The following is a 9,433-nucleotide window of genomic DNA, read 5'->3' as shown; positions in this document are numbered from 1 at the left end:
AGCCAACAAAACATAAAGAAGATACTTCGGAAAATGGTAGAAGGTTCCAAGCAATGGCATGAAAAATTACCATTTGCGTTGCTGGGTTATTGCACTAATGTCCGTACTTCAGTAGGTACAACTCCTTATTTGTTGGTATATGGAACTGAAGCAGTGATACTTGCGGAAGTTGAAATCCCATCCCTTCGGATTGTCGCTGAGGCTGAGATTGATGATGATGAGTGGATCAAAACCCGTTTGGAGTAGTTGAGCTTGATTGATGAAAAAAGATTGGCAGTTGTGTGTCATGGCCAGTTGTATCAAAAGAGAATGGCAAGAGCATACAACAAAAATGTGCGTCCTTGGAAGTTTGAAGTGGGCCAACAAGTGCTAAAACGTATCCTTCTACATCAGGATGAAGCAAAAGGCAAGTTCGCCCCGAATTGGAAAGGGCCATTCATTGTGTCCAATGGTGCTTTATGTTTAACGGATATCAAAGGAAAATGCATAACATGACTATCAATTCTGATGCAGTCAAGAGATATTATGTATGATTTCTTTGGTATATTTGTTGATTGTTTGTATTTGGCATTGTTTCGAAGATTGGAATGATGAAGGCAATTTCTTCTGCTATCTAAACACTTTACCCTTTGTTTCCCCTTTTTGAGCCTTATTTATTTCTTCCATACCCCTCTTTTGGAATCAATAACGAAAAGAGAGAAAAGAAAGAAAAAAGAGAGATAAGAAAAGAAGCAAAAAGAGAAAGTACAAGAAAACAAAGAAATTCAGGTGTGAACTACGTTTGACCTGATTCCTGTTAAGGATATGTAGGCAGCCTCACAGCTCGGTCATAGTAAAATAAAAAGTCAAAAGATCCCCAAGCAAGAAACTGGGGCAGAAGTTGTGATTGTAATAAGAAATGTGATTCCAAAAGTTGTAATTCTAACCCATTTGAAGTTGTTTTCAGCCCGTTTTATACCCTTTTCTTTCCAAACATATCCAAGAACCCACATTGCTGTCTAAAGAAAGACCTCCCGATCAGTCTTCGAGAGATACCAAGTCAAGCAATGTAAAGAGAATTCATATCAGGGGCAACACTCCGGTTTAAAACAAGAGAAATCAAAAAATGAGAGAGTCTTATTGATGAAAACCCTCATGGGCATTATGAGACGCCGAAAGTCGAGAGAAAATAAAAATGAGAGAGTCTTATTGGTATAAACCTTCGCGGGCACCATAAGACGACAAGGAATTGAGGAATAAACAAATGAGAGAGGTTCGTCGGTGAAAACCCTTCAGGGCACTGCATGTCGAACAAGGTCCGTAAGTTGGCGGAAAGTAAATTGGGTTGTGGAGAGAACAAGTAAAACAATTGGAAAAGAGATTGGTTAAATAGACTGGGCTAATTAATCCAAAATGCATACCATGATCATTGGTGCCAGTGACTCCACTCAGATAGGTTCCTCTTCCTATCTCCAACAGTCATCCAAATTTGGATTTTCTTCTTTATTCTTAATTCTCAAAATCGTTGCATTTCATTGCTATTAATTTTTACTCCTTTAAAGCTCTCCCAAGGTTATCCTTGTTTCAACAAATAAGAAGGAATGTCAAAGTGTACTACCAGATTCAAAATTGCACAAAGCAAAATGCATGCTGAAGATAGTATGATGAAAAGTGGGACATAGGGTGTAAGCAAATGTTAAATCGGTGGAATGGTTCAGTAATGCCATGGGAGATGTATGGTTACGAATAAAAGGGTCAGAAGTGAAAAACAACAATTGGGGATCCTACAGTTAAGGATCAGTCAGGAGATCAAAACAATTCTCGACCAGTTCAAGGCAGTCGGTCGAAGTAAAACATGGCAAAGAGAAAACCATCCCCAGCAAGAATGCCACAACTAACCACCACGTTTTAAACTGACAAGATTTTTCTTTGATTTGAAACAGGGGCAAAGATGGCATTTGTTTCAGGAAGCACCCGGTAAGGAAAGCAAGTACCATGCAGGTTTGATCGCAGAATTCTCAGGACCCTCCTGGAAAATGGGACTTAGTTTAAGATCTAAAATAATCATTGTAAGCACGTGATTTTTGCCCTATATGAGAATTACTCCCAAAAAATTCAAAAATAAAATGATTTTTCTTTGGTGTGCAATTTTGTGATATTTTGTGATATTTTGAAGAATTATTTGTATTTGTCTGTGCGTGTTTATTCGCTAAATTAATAAAAAATACAAAAATATGTCGCATTTTGCATGTAGGATTTAATTCTACAATTTTTAGTAATTAAAATTGTTTTACAAAAATTAAAAATTACAAAAATAGGCATCGTTTGCATTTTTAGCATTTAATGTCCAAATATACAATTTTATGCTTAATTAATACTTAATTGTGCGTTAATTGTTATTGGGAGTTAATTTGCGCCTTTATAACTTAATTTAGTTCTTAATAATAGTTTAAGTATTTTTATAATTTAGTTTTAGAAAAATAAAAGAAGAAAAGAGAGCGAAAATATAAAGAAAGTCGGAATTGAGCCTCTTCTTCAATTTCAAGCTATAGGCCCAAAAAATGGCCCAATCTTCCCTACGACCCAGTCCATTAACCCAACACCCCTTCTTCATTTTTGTCCAACACAAAACAAAACCAAAAAAAAAATAAAAAATAAAAAGTGAATTATCACTATTAATAGTTTTATTTTTTGTTTATATATATATATAAAAAAAATCCGAAAATATTTTATTTTATTTATTATTTTTATTTTTTAAAAAATATATATATATATATATATATATATATATATATATATATATATATATATATATATATATATATAGTAATTTCGGAAATGATTTTAAAAAAATAAAAAATAAAAAAATAAAAAAATGTAAAAGAATGTAGAAAATTTAAAAAAAAAAGTAAAAAGTTTTAAAAAATTTAAAAGTAAAAGAAGGTTGGAATTAAAAAATAAATATAAAGATATCTGAAAATTTAAAAAATTTAAAGTAATTGAAAGTAGCATTTTTAAAAGAAAAAGAAAAGATAGTGGTTTATTTTTTAAAGAAAAGTTAAATAAAGTGAGATTCTCTTTTAAAAAAATAAAAAGTGGGATTTTAAATAAGATAAAGTAATTAAAGTTGGAATTTTAAAAATAAAAGTAAATAAAGGTGGGATTTCTTTTTCTAAAAAAATAAAAGCAATTTGTAAGTGGGATTTCTTTTAATTAAAAAAATAATAAAATAATAAAAAACAAATCTGAAAATTTCGAAAATTTTGCTATAAATAGAAGAGAAAATTTAAGAAGAAGTGTGGAAAAAAAGAGAGGAAAAACTAGATAGAGAGAAGAAAAAAAGAGGGGGCGGAGTGAGAAGTATACACCCGATATACATTCTGGATACACTGAATATACAGGGGCAGAATTCATTTTGGAGAGTTTTGAAGTTGAAAAAGAATAGTTACTGCTTCATTGCCTCGCTTAAGATCTGAAATAGTCAGAACCTTCCTGCCTTTTACTTCTTCACTATACTTGGAGTCGTTTATAGTCTCCTGGGTTTTCTGCTATTCCTACTGTACTGGTTTGCGATGTTGCTGAATCTGCTGTTGCTGTGTTATTACTGCTGCTGACTTCTCCTTCTTTTGTTCTTGTACTGCTGTTTTCAGGTACACATTTGTACAATCTCGGCTTGAAGCAAAAAATGAAATATTAATCAGGCTTTGTTCCTGTTGAATTCCTCCTGTTTAGATTTGTGGTTGAATATAATTTTTCTTTCTTCGTATAAAGATGTAGTTGAATGATTAATGAATAATGAGGTTGCATATGTATACTTTCTTCATCTAATAATGTTAGTTTAAATTACGGAGAATAATTAATCTGTTTTGATATTATGGTCAATCTCATGTTCTAGTATTATTGAATAACAGAATATAAAATGAAAGCAGTTTTTCTTTGTACAAACTCGATCGCAATTTTCCATTCGCATTAGCCGTAAACTAATAACTAATAAGTTACGTTTTTCAGCATGTAAATAATTAAGAGATTTTCTTTTATTTTAGAGACGAACTTAATAGAAAATATAGTCATTGTAGGTTTATCCTTTAAAAATAAAAATGAGACGAGCCTCGCCAAATAAAACGTATAGATTGCGGGGCCCTCACAAAATGTATGGTTTAATTAGAATTCGGAAGGACCGTTTAGCGAATTTCACGGTCTTCCCCAAAATAATAACGCGATAGTCTCTTTAGGCGCGTGTTTAATATTTTACTTTCTTAAGCCTGGGTGTGCATTTCATGCGACCCGAATCCAAATCCCAAAACATCAAATAAAACGTGTTCCGGATTGTGGGTGCATTTCATGTGACGCAGTCCAAAGACGTGTTTTAAGCGATGTTCATATTTCTTTTAAAAACAATAATAATAAAGCGGTTAAAAGATAAAATTTGCACATAAGTTCATATTTGTATAAAATCAGATAATCAAGCCGAATATAACAGTTGAGCGACCGTGCTAGAACCACGGAACTCGGGAATGCCTAACACCTTCTCCCGGGTTAACAGAATTCCTTATCCGGATTTCTGGTACGCAGACTGTAATATGGAGTCATTCTTTTCCTCGATTCGGGATTAAAATTGGTGACTTGGGACACCCTAAATCTCCCAAGTGGCGACTCTGAAATAAATAAACCAATCCCGTCTCGATTGTCCTTTAATTGGAAAAACTCCCCTTGCACCCTCGCGGGTGCGGAAAAAGGAGGTGTGACAGCTCTGGCGACTCTTCTGGGGAATGATATCCCAGAACCACTGGTTCAGGGTTCAAGAATTCGAGCTTAAAATAATTGTTATAGTTGGCTTTATTTATTATCTGATTTTTTTACATGATATATGCCCAATGTGCTAAATGACACTTTTACCGCTTTAATATTATTTGAATTATGAATATATACAACTGCTACGAAACCCCCTTCTTTCTGAGTCTTCTAAATTTATGGTGCACACGTGCGCGTGGCCCACCTTTCTGTTAAAGTCATACCAAATAAGACGAAGTTGGGACAAGTAACTAGGCCGGGTAGACTTTCGTGCTCCCGGTACGTTGCCCCCGCTTCGGCTCAAACTGTCCGTTTGGGTAAGCCAGGGCTAGATCAATATGCCTCAGGTTTTTTCACTTAGAATAACTCAGCTTCATGCCGGATCCCTAGTAGGAGCGATTGTTTGCATCACGTGCATTTGACTTTGGAGACTCAACACAGGGGTTGGGTCTGTCTAGGACAGGTGTACCAAAAAAATGACCATCCGGATGCATCTTACTTGCTGCTACTTGCGCATTTATTTGATCCGGATTTGTGTGTTGACTGACTTTTGAATATCATGAATAATATTTTAAAATTGAAAAAAAAATAGCGGTTAGGGAATTGACTGTTTATTTTTGAAAAAAAAAACCAATGCCCAAATAACTGTCAAAACTCTGCCAAAATTTTGAGAAAATGAAAAAAAAATGTTTTATTAGTTTGTTTTATTAAAAGCAAAGGAAAAATAGAAAATGAAAATAAAAAAAGAGTCTTATTTTTAAAATGGTTTTTTTTATTTTATTTGCTTATGAAAATGCAAAAAATAAAAAAATAAAAAATAATAAAAAAACAAAAAAAAGGTCTTTCATTATTTGTCGCATATATATATATATATATATATATATATATATATATATATATATATATATCCGAAAAGTTTTTTTTATTTCCAAAAGATATATATATCTTTATTTGTTGCAAAGAGTATTTGTCTTGCCAAGAAAATTCAAAATAAAATTCCAAAAAAATATGTCTTGCAAAAAATAATATAAATATCTTTATTTTCCATTGTTGATAAAACAAAAATAATAAAAATGTTTTCTTTTAAGAAAAAAAAACCGAAAATATTTTGATTCCTCTTTCATAATTGAAAAGAAAATTCAAAATTCAAAAAATATTTTTTAGAAGCATTTCTTTTATCAAAAGTAAAATTCCAAAAATATTTTTTTTCTTTAGAATAAAAAAAAGACAAATGGAAATTCGAAAAAAAAACTTCCTTTTACTTTTGAAATTCTCAAAGTTCAAATCAAAAGAAAAGGAATTTTTACGAGTTTTTCTTTCAAAAAGAAATCAATCAAAAAAAAAATATTTATACTTCCTTTGAGCAGTTCTTTCACAGTTCCAATAAAAAAAAAATTAGTTCATTTACTTATTCACGAGGCCCGAACTACGCGGGTTTGATTCTCACCGGATGTGAGATACGTAGGCAACCCTCATCGGGTCCAACCCCCCTTTTTGCTAAAATAGCCAAAAACCAATAAATAAATAAATAAATAAAAAACGTGTCAAAATTTTAATCTTGTCATAAATAAGTCGGGTGGTGTCCAACCTCCCCTTTTGCTAAAATATAGCCAAAAATAATATGTCAAATTTTAATTTTGTCATAAAGAAGTCGGGTGACGATGTTTTATCGAGACATAGCCGAATGTTCCCGAAAGGGACGCCGGAAGGCTGACTTTGCATAAATAACCACCTTTGGGTCATTTTTTAAGATTTGGTCCAATCGACCCACACAGCCTTAAAAATCTTCGTCCCCGAGGCGCTGAAGGGCCGTGTTTGCAACACCCGATTTTTATTGTAATTTGAAAAAAAAAGAGTTAGTGGTCAGGTGAATACCGTTTGGATTTTTGGTCAAAATAAGTTGAGCCAACTTCGACCGCGTCTTAAACGGTTCTTGCCGAAATAGCCTTAGAGTATCTTTCAGTTGTCGAAAGGTTATTTTCGTAAAAGAATAGACAAGTTTGTAAAGTGTCAAAATAATCCTCTCCGGCCTCAAAATTCATGTGAGATTTGGAAGGGGCCACATTTGCAAAAATAGCCGTTTGGTTGCATTTGTCAAACGGGGAAAGGAAGCTGGCCTTTCTTTTTTTGAGAGTATAAATCTTTTGATTAAAATATGTGGGTTGTTTGATTTTCAAGTTTGTAGGTAATCTTCAAACCATTGAAACCCAGTTTGTTTTAATATGAAAATTGAAAAAAAAATGATTAGTATTGTTCATCTTTTATTGGTCCGAACTACGCAAGGTCTGATTCATGCGGGGTCATGATACGTAGGCAATCTCTATAAGATTCGACCACCACAATAAAATATATATAATAAAATAAAATAAAATATAAGTGAATAAAATTTTCAAGAAAACTGGGACGACACAAGCAGTCGAGCAAATGCATAATAGAAAGGGGATATTTGTCTAGGAGCATTGCATCTCAACGTGTAATTATATATGTGTTAAATTCTCAAAACTAACAAGTTTGTTCATTTCCAGAATTCAAGCAGTTAGTTTCTCTAAAGAGTATACTGGCATATTATCATTATCACACGAGATCAAAAGGACGAATACCCGAAAGTATGTCTATCCCAGATGTTGACACAGGTATTGAGCTAGAGGAGATGGATGTCGGGAAAATGAAAGAAGAGATGTTTAAACTCAAACAGCAAATGGCTGAAATGTACCAGGCTTGGTCTACAGGGCAGTTACCCCTATCTTACCCAACTAACCCTGCTCCATCAATGACCCAAACTCAGGATAATATTACCACTGAATTATCCCCAAATTTCCCCATTTACCAACACTACCGAGGAACCACCTCTCAAACACCGCAGTCTCCACCTCCAAAACCAGTTTCATACTTTCCTCCACCTGTGACTCCTGTTTTCGTAGCACCTCCCCCGGCTACATTCCACAAATCTCCTAGTGAGCCTACATTCCAGGCCCAGGACAACCAATATTACCCCCCGGAGCCCACCCTCAAAGCCTCCGAAATCCATTCAACTGCTCCTCGTTTTGATATCCCAACCGAAATTGACAAGCCAGCCAAAAATGCTGAACAAGAAGAAATGTTCAGGAAGGTCAAAAGTCTAGAACAATCATTCCGAGACATGCAGGGATTAGGTGGGCAAGTCAGTGTAGCTTACAAGGATTTGTGCTTGTTCCCAAATGTACAATTACCAGTTGGTTTCAAGATGCCTAAATTTGACCTATACAATGGGCACGGCGACCCAGTAACCCACTTAAGGGGTTTCTGCAGCAAGATGCGAGGAGCTGGGGGAAAGGACGAATTATTGATGGCTTACTTCAGTCAAAGTTTAAGCGGATCAAGCTTTGGAGTGGTATACACGCCAGGACCATGGGAGATGGTACACCTGGGATGACCTAGCACAGGCATTCGCACACCATTTCCAATACAATCTGGAAATCATCCCAGATCGACTATCTTTGACAAAATTTGAGAAGAAACACAATGAAAGTTTCAGAGAGTATGGCTTCCGGTGGAGAGAACAGGCAGCAAGAGTGGATCCTCCTATGAAGGAGAGTGAAATGGTAGACTACTTCCTCCAAGCCTTGGAACCAACTTACTATGCCCATTTGGTTTCAGCGGTAGGGAAATCATTCAACGAGGTAGTGAAGATGGGAGGTATGGTGGAAGAAGGCCTCAAGACAAATAAAATTATGAGCTATTCAGCAATTAAGGCAGCTACTCAAGCTATTCAAGGCAGGGTAGGAGAAATCGGAAGAAAGAAGAGAGAGGAAGCAGCGGTAGTTGATTCAGGAATTTGGTCGGGACCCAGAGGTTCACCGCCTTACTATAATCAACAACGACCTCGCCAATCAACTTACCACCACAATTCATCCCAACACTACTATCACCCTTCAGAGCCCCATTCTTCCATTAACCAAGCCCAAACATATACTCAGCCTCCGGTTCGCTCGCAATGGCGCGCACCGGCTCCCCAGAACACACATACACCACTGCAAAACACCTATTCACCACCAAGAGCCTACAAGAACCCTCCAGGGGTAGGTTTCCGGGGAAATCAGGCTTTCAGAAATGAAAAAATACAAAGAACATTCACTGAGTTGGGGGAAACCTATACTGCCGTGTTCCACAAATTAAGGCAGTTAGGCTTGTTGAGTCCTGTTGAGCCCAGATTGCCAAATCCCTTTCCCAAAAATATGGACCACTCGGTAAGCTGTGAGTATTGTTCGGGGGCTCTCGGTCATGATACCGAGAAATGTTGGAAGTTGAAACATGCAGTACAAAATCTTATTGACACCAACAAGATTGAGGTTCAGACACCAGAGGCACCCAACATCAATCAGAACCCGTTGCCGGCACACCTTGAAACCCACATGATTGAGCTAATGCACGAAGGAGGGAAGCTAAAGAAACCCTCACAAACAGTGATGATGATCCGTGTCGGTTCAAAATAAATGTTAACCAGTGGGAAAACGGTGGTATAGTTGGAAAAGGTGGATAACAAGCCAGTTATGGTGTTGGGAAAAGGGTCCAATGAGGCAGATGTACAGTTTGTGGGGTTGAAAGCAAAAATCAACAATTGAATGGCTACTCCTCTTCCTATACGAAGGGAGTCTTGGTAGTGGGCTCTGATTTTCTTTTTTGT

This window comes from Nicotiana sylvestris, chromosome 5, assembly GCF_000393655.2.
Source record: "Nicotiana sylvestris chromosome 5, ASM39365v2, whole genome shotgun sequence".
In the NCBI taxonomy this organism is placed as follows: Eukaryota; Viridiplantae; Streptophyta; class Magnoliopsida; order Solanales; family Solanaceae; genus Nicotiana; species Nicotiana sylvestris.
This window is presented reverse-complemented; position numbering follows the sequence as displayed.